This window comes from Lissotriton helveticus, chromosome 8, assembly GCF_964261635.1.
Source record: "Lissotriton helveticus chromosome 8, aLisHel1.1, whole genome shotgun sequence".
Taxonomy (NCBI): domain Eukaryota; kingdom Metazoa; phylum Chordata; class Amphibia; order Caudata; family Salamandridae; genus Lissotriton; species Lissotriton helveticus.
In genome coordinates, this window is record NC_136069.1 from 1,523,889,897 (window position 1) to 1,523,904,623 (window position 14,727).

General features: G+C 48.7%; 1 protein-coding gene across 4 annotated transcripts in view; it reads right to left on the minus strand.

Annotated features, from left to right (window-relative positions):
* Positions 1-14,727, minus strand: part of AAMDC (adipogenesis associated Mth938 domain containing) — a 228,854-nt gene that overhangs the window by 194,252 nt on the left and 19,875 nt on the right. For 2 of the 4 annotated variants that reach the window (XM_078658504.1, XM_078658502.1), the window contains exon 2: positions 9,542-9,636. The exons of the other annotated variants lie outside the window; for them this stretch is intronic. The gene's annotated coding sequence lies outside the window, so the exon portion shown is untranslated. The remainder of the gene's footprint in view (positions 1-9,541; positions 9,637-14,727) is intronic. 4 annotated transcript variants of the gene reach the window in all.

Sequence of the window (14,727 nt, forward strand, 5' to 3'; positions counted from 1 at the left end):
CCGCTATTGTAATGGTACGCTTTAGATCTTTACATTGCCCGTCAGTGAGTCGGGGCAGGGCCAAATTCCTCACAAATTCCTTAAAGGCGACCTCCGAGAGGGGTTGGTGGGGGCTGTACAGTGTGGTGTAGTAGTCTTTAAACGCAGTATTGATCCCTATTTGTATGTATGTATGTATGTATGTATTGGTATACTTTTATAGCGCGGGTCTGTCACCCAACGGGTATCCTGGCGCTTTGACTATAAGAAACCTGCTTCACAACGTGCTGATCAAAAGAAACTAATATAACCCAGCCTTGGGAAAAAGATGGGTTTTTAAGTTTTTCTTAAAAGAATTGAGATCATTTGTGCTTCTCAATCCCAATGGAAGAGCATTCCATAGCCTAGCTGCCGTAAAGCTAAAAGATCGGCCACCCAATCGTGATCTCAATACTTTAGGCACCACAGCCAGGTAGGCAGAAGCCGAGCGAAGGGATCTGGTCGGAGTATACCAATGGAACATGTTCTGTAGTGGAATAGGGCCTTGTCCGTGAAGGGCCCTAAATACAATACATAATGATTTAAAATCAATCCGCTGAAGGACCGGTAACCAGTGGAGGTCCCTTAGTGCCTGGGATGAAGAGTCGAAACGGCGACGATCTAGCGCTAATTTGGCTGCAAGATTTTGCACCCGTTGCAGTTTTCCTGTCAAGGTAGCTGGTGCTCCGAGGAAAAGGGCATTACAGTAGTCCAAACGACTTACAATAATGCTTCTCACCACCTCTGGTCTGCTGTCCAAAGGAAGCATCGGGAGGACCTTCCTCAGCATTCGTAGTAATCCCATGCAGTTACTCACAGTTTTACTAACAGCTGCGTCCAATTGGAGATTAGACCCAAACATCACTCCCAGATTACGGACCGACATAGCTGACACAGACGTGCTCTGGAAGGAAGGCGGCCAAAAGTCCGGCGGAAGAGGTCTAGGGACACGATCAGTAGTGCAGTGTAAGACTTCTGTCTTAGAGCTGTTAAACTGCAGCGAATTCTGATTCAGCCAGTCGGCAGTTGCGAGCATACATCGGTGGAAGATGTCCAACGTCACTGCTTCCTTGCCCTCAAGCGAGAAGACAAGTTGAGTGTCGTCCGCATAATTCGTCACCGCTATGCCAAAAGATCTAATTAGCGCAACTAATGGCCGTAGATATAAATTAAAGAGGATAGGGCTGATGGCCGACCCTTGTGGGACCCCTTGCTCCACTTTCCTGATGTCAGATTTGAAAGGAGGCAGTGACACTACCTGATGACGATTTTCAAGGTATGATGTCAGCCACTGCAGAGCAAGGCCTGTCACCCCCACTTCCTCTAGCCTTTTGATCAGAATTTCGTGGTTGACTGTGTCGAACGCGGCCGACATGTCGAGCAGCACTAAAAAGGCAGCTCTACCATGGTCGGCTCGCGTCCTAAGATCGTCTAACACAGTCACCAGCGCTGATTCGGTCCCATGAGCCGGTCTAAAGCCGAATTGGACCTCATCCAGACAGAACCCGGTCTCCAGATACTTCGACAGATGTTTTGTAACCCATTTTTCCAGAATTTTTATTGGAAACGGGAGCAAAGAAATAGGTCGATAGTTGGCTGGGCACACCGGATCCAAGGTAGCCTTTTTAAGAAGAGGGGAAACCACGGCCAGTTTCCAACAGTCTGGAACCCGTGCTGAAACCAGGGACTGTTCACAGATGGCAGACAGCGGGGGGAAAAGCTCTTCCCGGAACAGCTTCCAGTATTTATGTGGAAGCGGGTCCAGAGGGGATCCCGACGCCACACTGTGAGCCAAGGAAACGAATTCCTCAAAGGTGGGAGATGGAAAACAGTCCAACTGGGCAACGCTAGGGGTTATTTCTGTAGTAGACTCAAGGTGCAGTTCATTGCCTTCTAGAGGATTACCGCTAGATGTAACGCCAAGATTGTTTAAAATGGCTGCGATTTTATCCTCAAAGGCCTGCGCCAATGAGTTACACAGAGACTGGGATGCGGGAATAGCATTGGCCGTGGTGGCAGGGCATGACAGATCCTTCACGATTTTAAACAAAGTCTGTGATTTGTTTACTGCCACCCGCAGAGACTCTTCCAAAAACCTAGCCTTCGCCCTTTTAATCTGTGCTTTGTAGATGGACATGGCCTGTTTGTAAAGAACCCGGTCGAGGTCCGAATAGTTCTTTCTCCAGATGCGCTCGGCCCGCTTACATTGGAGTTTAAGTTGGAACAGCTCCTCGGAAAACCACGGCATGGCCGGGGTCGGCCTGTTTCTGATTTTCCGTAAAGGGGCCAAGGAATCTAATGAGGACACAATCCGTTGACTCAGTCTTTCGTAGCTCAAGTCTACGTTTTCCTCAAGAGTGAAACCCCCAGAAAGTAATAGAGGTAGAGGAGACTGATTCAGGAGTTTAGACCATTGTCTGCTGCATTTGACCCCCGCTAGGTTCCTCTTCTTCCCCCGCCCCGCCTTGGGCGTAAGGGAGAAGGACACAAGCGCATGATCTGTCCAGCATTGTGGCAAGATGTTCCGAACAGTTAAGTACTCTGGATCAGCGAAAACTAGATCCAGTATATGGCCCTTTACATGGGTGGGAGTAAGAACTAACTGCTGTAGCTGAATACTCAGGCAGGTCTGGGTTAGATCTGTGAGCGCCGTCTCTCCAGAGCCACCTGCCCAGAGATTAAAATCTCCCAGTACCATTAACCTCGAATGGGAGGTGGATAGATCCAGGATAAGCTCAATCAGCCCAGCCACAGCTGAAATAGGGCTAGATGGAGGTCTATAGCAGAGCAGACCCGTATTTGGGTTGAGGTCAGCACCCCTGTCTGATCAAATATTTCCAAAATCGGGTGGCACACTGGGGAGTCTCTTATAATACGGGCCAGTAGGGGGCCAGCCCTATCCGCCTGCGTATGCTGCCTATTTGTGTATTCCCTGTAGTCTAATAACCTCAGGTCTTCTAGCAGTTCCGCGTGTTTAGGCTAAAAGACTCTTGAGGGCGTGTAAAGTCAGAAGTTTTACCATATGTAACCCCTTGAATACCAGATGAAAGGACATCACACAGGATATATATAAAATATATATGTATTTATTCACTAACACACTCCTCTGAACTTTTTATGAGGACAGAGGCAAAAGCACATAACAAGTTACACTTAGAAAATACTTTAAATAGCACAATTTACAGTTAGGCCCTAGGGGCGCGTAAAACCATATGCTAAGTAAGTGGTATAAGGACCACGACTTGGGAAAGGAGAAGGCCTAGGGCATCGCTGGGGCTACACTATCTGACCCTTAGGTTAGGAGTAGGAGGCCCACAGGCGGCGCGTGCAGCGAGAGTAAACTCACGCGAGAGTCAATGTTAAGTCAATGGGAACTTAGAAGGTAAGTAAATGAAGATTTAGGACACTTCCGGTCTAGCTAGGAGCACACAACTAGTAAATCTGGACACTAGGATAGTCAATCCCTACTGGAGCACCGAAGTACTCGCGTTACCTCACCCACAGGCTGCGGGTGCATAGGTGTCAAAGTGTGTCGGGTTTCGTCGTGGTTCTCAATGGAGCCTTGAAGAAAGATGCTGCAGGCGACCAGGAGGAAGATGTCCGGGTGGATCCAAGGGTGGATCGAGGATGAAGAAGACCTGAAAGCAGAGGGGACAGAGACTAGGTCACTAGCCAGTGACCGGGTGGAACCAGATGTCGTCGAGAAGCAATCAGGTGCTGTCGTGAAGCTTGTCGTTGCAGCCGCGCGGACCAGGAGGCGTCGAGGACGACCAGGTGCTGGAGAGGAGCTGTCCCACGAAGGTTCTCACAGATGGAGGGGGTCGGCTTCAAGATCGGAGCCAACAAGCCTAAGCAAAGGCAACCCACGCAGGATACACAAAAGGCTTCTGGTGCAGACCAGGAGGGTCTGAGGTACTTCTACGTTTCAGGGAAGCAAGGGCCAGTCTGGAGCAACCAGACCAGCGATGGATCTTCACAAGGATCGTCGTCAGAGGGCTACTAGCCAACGGGCCAGCAACCGGACAATGCGTCGAGCAGAACACAAGCAGAAGGGCCCCACGCAGATCTCGTGGAGTGTGGAGGGCTGATCTTCGGTGCAAGTGGAGCTCGTTGTCGGGGTGTCTCAGTCCCCCAGTGCACAGCTTCGAGGATGCCTCAGGAGCTGCGCTGATAGCAAGTTGAAGACTTTCCAAGTTGCCTGGATCCACGGAGTCCGACGCCTTCCACGGGCTCAGCTGTGCTGGAGTCGTGCAGTGGGGTCAGAGGAGTCCTGGAGTCGAGGTCTTGTCAGGCTCTGTGCTCGAGTTCCGGCAGGAACAGGGACAAAGCAAGCCGTCGAGTTGCTGGATGGTGCCTGGTTGCCCAGGGTGGTCACTCCTTGGCAACAAGGGAGATTCTTCAGTCTTCAAGTCGGGTTGAATGTCGAAGGGTCCAGAGTTCTGTTTCAAAGTTTCATCAGGATAAATCTAAAGCCTCCTGGGTCAGCTCCTACCTTTATACAACTAAAAGGGGCTTGATTACTCACTAGGTCCCTCCTATGGGTGGGACCAGGAAGGGGGGTGGTAACACCCCCTTTCCTTTGTCCAGTTTCGCGCCAGAGCTGGGGCTGGAGGGCCCCAGTACCGGTTTGAACTGGCCTATACATGGGACACCTTGTGTGCCCCAGGCAGTGTCTCGTTTCATTCAGCCCTCCCTGCCCCCAATTCACTATGTCCTGTCTGGGGTGGTGTTAGCACATCCCTGTGACAGGAAACCTATTGTCCAGGCTTCCCCTGCCGGAGTTTCATCCAGCAGCAGGAGGCCAGACTTGTGTCTGTGGCAGCAGCATCCATTTTGTGATGCTGAGGCTCTGGTTAACTTTAACCAGGATTGTCAGAACGAACACGTCTTCTCCCTCTAAAAGGGTGGAATGATACCCCCGTCGCCAGAACTGGCAAGGGGGTAGTATTCCAAAGCGTATGACACCTTACACGACATGTTTAGATAAAGCCAAACCAAAGTTCGCATTTAACCGCGAGGTTCATAATGCACTTAAGAGTATATGGTATGGCAATATCATAGAACAGCTATAAGGACATGGTTCCGAAAGCTGCAGACAGGCTCAGCTCATGCTAGAGCACCATCTCACACATAACCAAGCAGTCTGCCTCCAGGATTGTTAAGACCTGCCATAGGAGTGACTTATAGGTTACTGTGTGTCTATATTTAAGGGTAGATATAGGAATACTATACCTAAGCAAGGGGCGATTACACGACCTTGCCCCAGCTGAGGGATCAGCCAGTTGTGTCAGTTTGAGTGGCCAGCCAGGGGTGGCATAATACATGCTGCAGCCCCTGGTAGGCCTTGGTTGCACCTATGCCCTGAGTATCTAAGGTACACTTCTACAGGGGCTATTAAGGTGAACCAATTCCCAATTGTGTTTGTACCTAGAGTACATGGTTTGAATTTAGAGAGAATGCATCTGGGCTGTGGGTCTGATTAGCAGGCCCACAGCCACATCTAAGTCGAAAACCAGTAGAGCAAAAGCAAAAGTGGGGGTGACCATAGGAAGCAGACCCTACTCTCCTACAATGGGGGGGAGGGGGATTTTAATTCAATAACGGACACGGTAATGGACAGGTCTCACCCCCCATTGCCGGATTCCCCTGTTCATAGACTATCCAAACATAGACAAGATTGGCAGGCTAGGTGGCATCTGATAGATGTATGGAGATCACATCACCCGCAAACTAGAGATTACTCCTACTTTTCAGTGTTGCACGAACTGCATGTTAGACTGGATGCTATGTTGTGCTCCCCACTGGTGGCGTCCGCTGTAACCAGCTCTGAATATCTAACTAGGACCCTATCTGACCATAATCCGCTCCTGCTCACCTTGCATTGGACGAAGGAGAGGGCGGAAATTCCCACATGGCGATTGCGCCCTGAAACTTTAGAGGATCCGGTGTTTCGTAGGGAGGTGGAAGAAGGGATAACACACTACTTTAGGGAGAATGCGGGGTCTACTCCTACTAGGGCGATGGGACGCCTTTAAGGTAGTAGTACGGGGGATATGCAGAAGTAAATATGCTGGGGTGAGGAAATCTCTGCTGCAGGATGTTGAGAAAGCGGACTAACGGTTGAGGTTGGCAGAACAGGCACGGCCTGAGCATCCGGAACGTCAGAGGAAGTGTTAGAGGCTAAGGAGGTGCTGGCCACGGAAGTGGAGAGACTGCACTGCTTTGATTATCGGAAGTATGTCGAGAAGGCACACGCAGAGGGTGACAAACAGGAACGCTGCTAGCTTGGCTAGCTAACCCTATACCACGCAGCTCCCCGATCCTGGCACTAAACCCTGCTGGGGGAATGACAGTCTATACCCAGAGTGGGATCATGCATAGGTTCAGGGAATACTATGAGAGGCTTTACAAGAGTACGCTAACGGCGGACACAACTACTATAGAGTCCTTCTTGGGAGATGTGATGCTTCCTCAGTTGGAGGAAGAGCAGGCACAGCATCTTGGTCGTCCCATTTCACTTGATGAAATCCGGAGCGTCATTAAGCAGATGGCACGGAACAAGACACCGGGGGTGGACGGCTTACCTGTGGAATTTTATATGCAATATATAGACATATCAGCGCCAAGGTTGCTGGAGGTCTATAGCGAAGTGCGGGAACTGGGGCAGCTGTCGGAGTCGACGCGCGAGGTCCTCATTGTCCCGTTGTTAAAACCAGGACGGGATAGTACGGACACAGCAGCGTACCGCCCATTGTCAATGCTCACTACTGACTATAAGAAACTTAGTCGGATCCTGGCGTTGCGTTTACTGCAACATATGACTGTCTTGGTACATGAAGATCAAGCGGGGTTTATCCCTACCAGAAATACTGCCACCAATGTGCGGAGGCTGGTGAGGCTCTTAGGGGAATCTGGCATAGATTCTCCTATGGCTGCAATCTTATCTGTAGATATAGAAAAGGCCTTTGATAGCCTAGAATGGCCGTATTTGTACAAAACGATGGGACATTTTGGACTGGGCGAGGAGTTTGTGAGGAGGACGACGGTGCTGTATACTTCAGCGGTGGCTAGAGTGAAAGTGGGGCAGATGAATTCTCCCCGCTATGTGGTGGCCCGGGGGACACGACACGGGTGCACGCTCTCCTCATTGCTGTTTGCCCTAGCAATAGAACCGTTGGCAGCACGAGCTCGGCTGGGACAGTGGTATGAGGGCCTCCTGGCTTTTAGAGGAGAGCAACAATACATATCATTATACGCGGATGATTTGCTGTTATTTTTTGCGGATACAGATGGTGCATTGGCTGGGGCAGAGCGATTGTTGTCAAATTTTGGAATGGTCTCAGGGCTAAAGGTCAAATGGACCAAAACTTGCTTGTTCCCAGTGCAGCCGGGGAGGATAGCGCCTAGGATGCCGCAGACTGTGAGGTGGGAACCTTCTTGCTTAGCATACCTCGGAGTACATATTTATCATAGATCCGGCGATCTGTTAGAAGGGAATATAGGGAGATGCATACGCGCCCTTAAGCGGAGCATGGACTTTTGGAGTACCCTTCCACTCTCGGTGATGGGTAGGATAGCTTTATTGAAGATGGTGGTGCTCCCTAGACTGCTGTATTATTTTAGGACGCTGCCTATATGGGTGCTGTGATTAGTGTTCGCCAACCTGAAATCTATGATTGTGGGATTCATCTGGGGATCAAGGAGGCGCAGAGTGGCGCTTAAGATATTAATGAGACCTAAGGTGGAGGGCGGTTTGGCGGTTCCTGATCTGGAGTTGTATTATATAGCAGCGCAATTGCAGGTTCTCACACAGGCGGTAGCCAAGGAATTCAGGGGCCCGGAAAATGCGAGAGGTGGCGGAATCCTGTGACATATTCGGTCTTTCATAGTGCTGCAACAAAGACTGGACCTTAGGGACTTCACTTTAGAAGAAAAGACTCTGCGGTTGTGTTGGAACAGGAGCCAGCAAAGAGCGGGTGTACAACGCCCTTACGCGCCCGAGATTCCACTAGGGATGCTGACAGCATTTCCTCATGGAGTAGATTGGTCGTCATTAAGGGAGTGGGAGCAAGCAGGGGTCCACATGCTGGGGGACTTGTACGACGATGGAGTGCTGATATCTTATCAGATTCTGCAGGGGAGGTTTGATCTCCCTATGGGGGATTTTTTGCTGCATGCGGTCCTGGTGTGAGCCATCCAAAAGCATTGGAAGGGGGAACTACAGGAACCAGAAATAACGCAAGCGTGTCAGTATTTGGTGATGGCAGAGGGTACATTCAAAGCTGTTACATGCCTATACTCACGAATGCTGAATGAGGGTTTAGCCCCGTTGGATACGCTTCGTGTGAAATGGGAGGTAAGCACAGGGAAGCCCATACCGGAAACCACATGGGGACACATTCTACGGAGGGCATGGAAGGGCACCAGGAATGCTCGCTTCCAACTAGTACATTTCTTTATAATGCATAGGGCGTATTTGACTCAGAGTAAGATCATGGAATATTATAACGTTGGGGATGTGATGTGTCCTAGGTGCAATATGGTGGGAGCAGATTTAGATCATATGTTGTGGGGGCGCCCAAAGTTGGGGAACTATTGGGGGGAAGTGGGGGACATACTAAACCTAGTTGTGGAGTGCCAGTTGACATTTGATATGGCCACATGCATATTACACTGGTTCCCACACACCTCCAGGACGAAAGTAACAAGTAAGTTTATAGATATGGGCCTAGTACTGGCAAAAAGGAAAATTACGATGCGCTGGAAGGCGGAGGAAGGTCCCAGCAGTAAAAGGTGGAGTACTGAGCCGATTAAGTGGTCTAGTGGGAAGAGGGCTATTCGTTTCCAACAAGCGCGACGCCTGAATAATGAAAAGGCGCTAGATACGGCAAGGGCATGGGAAGAACTGGTTCAGACACTAAAAAAAAACAATCAACTGAGAACAACGGGGACTAGGGGGAGTGGCAAGATGGGTTACTAGACTGCCCATTACAATTACGTGCATCCTGACTGTATGTTAACACAAGCTCTAGATCATGAATTGTTGTGAATACTTACAACACACCGGTGGGAGGGAGGTGGATTAGGCGATGGGGGGAAATCGTTAGGGGTTTGGTTAATAAGATGTAACGGACTATCAATGTCAGTTGTTTGCCATGTAGATTGGTTAAGGTTATGCCGTGATTCCTGATTGAAGCATGGGAACATGAGTTCTGGAAACTATTGGACAGTATCATGGACATATACCAGTGTCTGCAGACAACAATTTGACAGGGGAGAGGGATGTTGGATTACTGTGGTGATGACTATTTGTTTGCTGCACTGAAAACTCAATAACATATGTTTACAAAAAAATAAGGGATCTACTCGCAGTGAGTGAAGAGTAAACGGAAGAGAGTTACTCCTAGTGAGTGAAAAATTATCTTTCCTGAAAATTAGTCACAGGCACAGTGGCAAATGTTTTTACGTTGTTAAATAATGAAAATTGCATTTAAAACTGGAAAGAAGTAAGTTCTCGTATTACCTTACAAAGAGGGAAGTCAGTCGCGGTGTTGCGCTGACGTCACCTAGAGCTGCGCTGGTATTGGTTGAGACAGCGGGTGTGTAGTTGAAGTAATACTGTAAAGGAGGGGTGAGTACAGTAGTGTGAGAACTTGTCTCATGGGAAAAAGCAGCACAAGTATTGGTCGAAAAATTATTTGAATACTAAACACTGATTGGTTATTGAAAATAAGAAACGCGCAGGTATTGGTAAAGCATTTTAGTTAACAATTAAGTGTCATCACAAATTAAAGTGACATAAATTAATATGTGGCATTTAGATCCAGCATTTATAGGAAATCGACCAGATAGAAAATATCTAGGTTTTGCTAAAGAACAACAGATTAGAGGAAGACCGTATATCATGTATGGAGGTAAAAGAAAAATGTTGTTTAAGAAAGTTAAACATTTCTTTAAAACAAGCATTTGCAATGCAATAGGTCTCGCATTATTAAAGTTAGAGCTATTGGCATTGTAAATGGCAATGCCTTTTATTTATGTTTTTGCTTTTAAACATAAATAAAAGGCATTGTCATTTACAATGCTAATAGCTTAAACTCTCGCAAAAGTGAGACCTATTGCATTGCAAATACGGGACGGGCAGCTATAAGTCTCCAGCTGGACGCATCCTTCGGATGCAGTACCAGCGAGACCTAAAAGGAGTGAGGGATAGAACAGGTAAGCATGAGATGCTGGTGCATGGGTGGATGGTGTGTGAGCTCTTTGGGAGAAATGATTTGATGGCTTGCCTGTATGGCAGAGACTGCTCAGATCATGCACTATAAGCATTTAGCTGTGCCAAAGAACGGATGCGATAAAGAATGAGGCGAGCCAATCACACCTACAGATACTTCCCATCTTAGGTGGTCCGGACTGGCTTGTGAAATGTATTTTTTTTACCCCATTGATTATGGTGCATATGGAGTTGCCCAGATGGGAAGGCGCTACCTTTGAATGTAAAGTATTGCATCAGCTGCAGTATGTGTTCTGTTTCCACATAAGTGTGGTGAATTATAAACCTATACTAATTAGTAATATACAACAAGATATAGTGTCTACTTTAGGAGTCCATCCAAACTTGGCAGGAATCAAACCAAAGTAATATGATTTGAACAAACCGTTATAGAATATCTTCTAGGGGTTAGTCCAGGAATTGTAGAGAAACAACCAAGAAAAGATCAAACTCCAAATACATGAGCCTGTGGGCCACAAGATGTAGCTGGACGACAACACACCCACAGGTGCTGCACTTGTGCAATCCACTGAAATCATACTGCTATATGTAGTAATCAGACACTACGTGTAAAGTGGGCCAGTTGAGAATGTGTTACAGTGCCTGTCTCTGGCTGTGGTACAGTCCCTGTTTCTGGCTGTGGTACAGTGCCTGTCTCTAGCTGGGGTACAGTGCCTGTCTCTAGCTGTAGTAAAGTGCCTGTCTCTAGCTGGTGTACAGTGCCTGTCTCTATCCAGGGTACAGTGTCTCTATCTAGGGTACAGTGCCTGTCTCTAGCTGGAGTAAAGTGCCTGTCTCTGTGTGTGGCACAGTGCCTGTATTTAGCGGACGTACAGTGTCTGCTTGTAGCTGGATACAGTGTCTGTCTCTATCTAGGGTACAGTGCCTTTCTTTAGCTGTGGTTAAGTGCCAGTCTCTAGCTGTGGTAAAGTGCATGTGTCTGGCTGTGGTGCAGTGCCTGTCTCTGGTGCAGTGCCTGTCTCTGGCTGTGGTACAGTGCCTGTCTCTGGCTGTAGTGCAGTGCCTGTCTCTGGCTGTAGTGCAGTGCCTGTCTCTGGCTGTAGTGCAGTGCCTGTCTCTGGCTGTAGTGCAGTGCCTGTCTCTGGCTGTAGTGCAGTGCCTGTCTCTGGCTGTGGTGCAGTGCCTGTCTCTGGCTGTGGTAAAGTGCCAGTCTCTGGCTGTGGTAAAGTGCCAGTCTCTGGCTGGGGTACAGTGCCTGGCTGTGGTACAGTGCCTGTCTCTATCCAGGGTACAGTGCCGGTCTCTATCTAGGGTACAGTGCCGGTCTCTATCTAGGGTACAGTGCCGGTCTCTGGCTGTGCTACAGAGCCTGTGGTCCTGCCCCCACCCCCAGAGGCCTGGAGGCCGCGCTCCCACTCGTGCTTTCGGCCGCGCTCAGACAGGACATCTTATCACTCGCGCTCCGAGGCTCCAGGATGCGTGAACCAGGATAGGAAAGGCTGAGAGGGGGGGGAAAGGGGCACTGCAGGGAGCGGAGGGAAGGAAGGAAACAGCCAGGGAGGGAAGAAGCATGAGGCGGAGATGGGGAGAGACACCCAAGGAGCAGCACAGGAGGTCGGGAGAGCAGCACCGAGGGTCCCGTGTGCCGCCCCCCTCCCCCCCTTCCTTCTGCATCCAGCCCTGCTCGCCTTTGCACCCTTGTGTAAAGTGGCCAGTAACCCTTAGCGCTCACTCTATAAACACGTCTAAGTGCACGCGGCGCACACGCACTGGTGTTTTTATTTGAACCTGTCCCCTGCGGCTTCTTAGCACTGTAAATAAAGGTGTCACTCTTTGTATCGGCTGCAGAAGAGTTAAAAACGATGTTGCCCACAATAACGAACCTGCAGTAGAGACTTCAACCCGCTCAGCTATCCCACCTATCCGCGTATGAGATAGTTCTGCGTGGTAAGGCTCTCGCTGTAAAGATATGTGTGGAGAATGCACAGAGGTGTTAACTATCACACGGTACTCCGAGGGTTAACGCACGGTACGGAGCGCGGGTTCAGATACCGGTAAGGAAGCTCCGTTGTTAATGCACCTGTCCCCCCGCATCACCGCCGCAGCCCGGGACAAACCGAACATCGCCGCCGGCCTGCGACCAGGAAGTCAGGCAGGCCGGGCGGGACAACCGGAAACCGGAAGTAGGAGGGCGGGAGCCTACCCCGCCTCCAACGGAAGAGCCGCGGCTGTTTTGAGCACCTGAGCAGGCAGGAGCCTACCCTGCGCCCCGGTGCACTCGCCCTGAGATGGAGGGAGGAAGAGTCCTGCTGCCGGCGCCTTCCACGAGGCTCCCAGGAGTGAGGGAGAGCCCGTGGTAACCAGCATAGAGGAGCCCTGCAGCTGCTGATGAGAGGAGAGCTGCCGCACCAAGGAAGCCGGTGAGTGGGGCTTTGCCTTGTTGCTGAGCTGCGAGGGCGGGCGGCATGTGTGTGTGCGCGTGCGGCGGCGGGGGGGCTCTGTATGTGTGCGATGGCGGCGGCGGGGGGTCTTTGTATGTGTGCTTGCGTGTGTGTAGGTGCGCTGGTGTGTGTGTGGGGGGGTCTCTGTGTGTGCGTGTAGGTGCGCTAGTGTGTGTGTAGGTGCGGCGGCGACGGGGGGTGTGTGTGTGCCTGTGTATGCGTGTGGCTGTGTATGTGCGCATGCGTGAGTGTGTGTATGTGCGCATGCGTGAGTGTGGGTGCGCGTCCACGCAGTCAAATCCAGCTCCAGAGAAGCGCGTAGCACCCTCTTGTCCCTCATTCCCCCGAGACCGGCAGCTATAAGTCTCCAGCCTGGACGCATCCTTCGGATGCTAATTCCAGGCGAGACCTAAAAAGACAAAACTATTAAAACTAGAGAAGGGATTATTATTCCATCACTAAATACGCCTGCATCATATATGATGGTAGAAAGGGGCTATCACACTTGTGTGTGGTTAGAGAACTGGATGGAATACACTAAAGAAGTCTGCACTTTAGCATTTCCAGAAAATGGTACCTTTAATGGTAGAATCTTGTACAATTTGAGAACTCGCATGAATGAATTAGATCCCAGACCAAGATTAACCCAATATGAAGCCTTAGAAGAATGGGAGATTGAAGCTTTTGAGCGAGATCTACCCAGAAGTGGTCCTAGGAGTAGCCGTGCGCTATAGAAGAGCCAATTTAACATAACATAACATAACATAACAAGTGACAGGAATTTAAGCAAATTGTATCCCAAATTTCCCCAAGAAACAAGAGATAAACAAATGAAACAATGGAGACAGTCCATGTTAGTAGAAGGATTGTATCCTATATTAACATTAGAAGAACCTTCAGGAATTAAGAGTACAGAGAAGATGAAAAATGTAATGACTAGTGTTGATTCAGAAGATGATTATTTAAAGGATCTATTAATGAAGAATCCACCACCTTATCATGAAGAACCAGCTAGAGTTAACCCTAGTGCTCCGTTCTTAAAACCACCTTTGGTTCCACAAGTTGTACATGAAACCTCATTAGAAAAAGTGTTACTGGAAAAGGAACGAGAAGCAATAAATAAACAGAGAGGTGAGTTAATTCACAAAATTTCCCAGTTAAATAAGAGTCCTGAAGCCCTAACAATTCCGGTAACCATAGGTCCTGTAGTGCCATTATATGGTGACAAACAGTCTAGTCCAAAAACTCCCGTCCTAACTACACCTGTAGTGCAACCTAAAAAGGAAGCCTTAATAGTCGATGACCAGGCAAGTGAGTGTGAATCAGTGATTTCCCTAATGGATTTACCTATAAGGGAACCTGAAAGTGGTTCAAACAGGAAAAACACTCCTGCGGACTCTAGAGAGGTACTGATGGAAACATCCTCAGGTACAAGAAGTGTTACTGTGGTAACCCCAGAAGAAATAGAGAGGTGGTCACGAGAAATAGAAAAGCCAAAATCACAACCGAAGGTGTTGGATATTTTTAAATTAAGAGTTGAATAAGAAGAAATGATTGCTGGAAATGTGGGATTGGAGAGATTGAAAACACTCAATGAAGATGAATTGTTATTTATATGTCGAAGTGTTACTCGAAAAACAAAAGTATTTCATGAGAAATTAATGAATATGGCCGCTGACATGGGATTAGACATTGGTAAATCTAAAGTATTACAAAAACCTTATCTAGCTGAATTTTCTGTCAAAGATTTAGAAAACATGAATGTGTCAGGCCGAAAATTGCATATTAAGGAATTGCTATCATTGTTACAAAAATGGGGAGATTTATGAAAATGGAAAGCTAGGTGGACAAAGAAAAAGGAGGAAGCACAGGGAAAAAGCATTACATCTGAATATGTATTAAAAGAACCAGAAAAAGTGGAAAGGTTATGCCCAATGAGAGTAGTGCCAGTAGCAGGTTATGTGCATGTCCCATGGTCCAAACAAGATATTTTATCATTTACAAATGACTTTCCGAGACTCAGAGAAAAACCTG